Below are 350 nucleotides of genomic sequence, written 5' to 3' on the forward strand. Positions count from 1 at the left end.
GCCCTGGCTGCTGGCCTGGCCCCTGGGGGGACCTCGGCGCCCCGTCGCGCCGCCTCCCCCCTCCGGGCCGCCTCCCGCGGCCGGCCCCGCTCCCCACCGAGCAGGCCCCGCAGCGCGCGGGACTACAACTCCCATGATGCCGCGCGGAACGCTCACAGCGCAGTGGACTACAACTCCCATGATGCCGCGTGGAACCCTCACAGCGCAGTGGACTACAACTCCCATGATGCCTCGCGGAACGCTCACAGCGCAGTGGACTACAATTCCCATGATGCCCCTCGGCGGCGGGGCTCCGCCCCCGGCCCGGCCCGGCCCGGCCCGCTGGGCCTGCCGCCTCCCCTCCCCTCCCC

The sequence above is a fragment of the Struthio camelus genome, chromosome 18 (assembly GCF_040807025.1).
Source record: "Struthio camelus isolate bStrCam1 chromosome 18, bStrCam1.hap1, whole genome shotgun sequence".
Taxonomy (NCBI): Eukaryota; Metazoa; Chordata; class Aves; order Struthioniformes; family Struthionidae; genus Struthio; species Struthio camelus.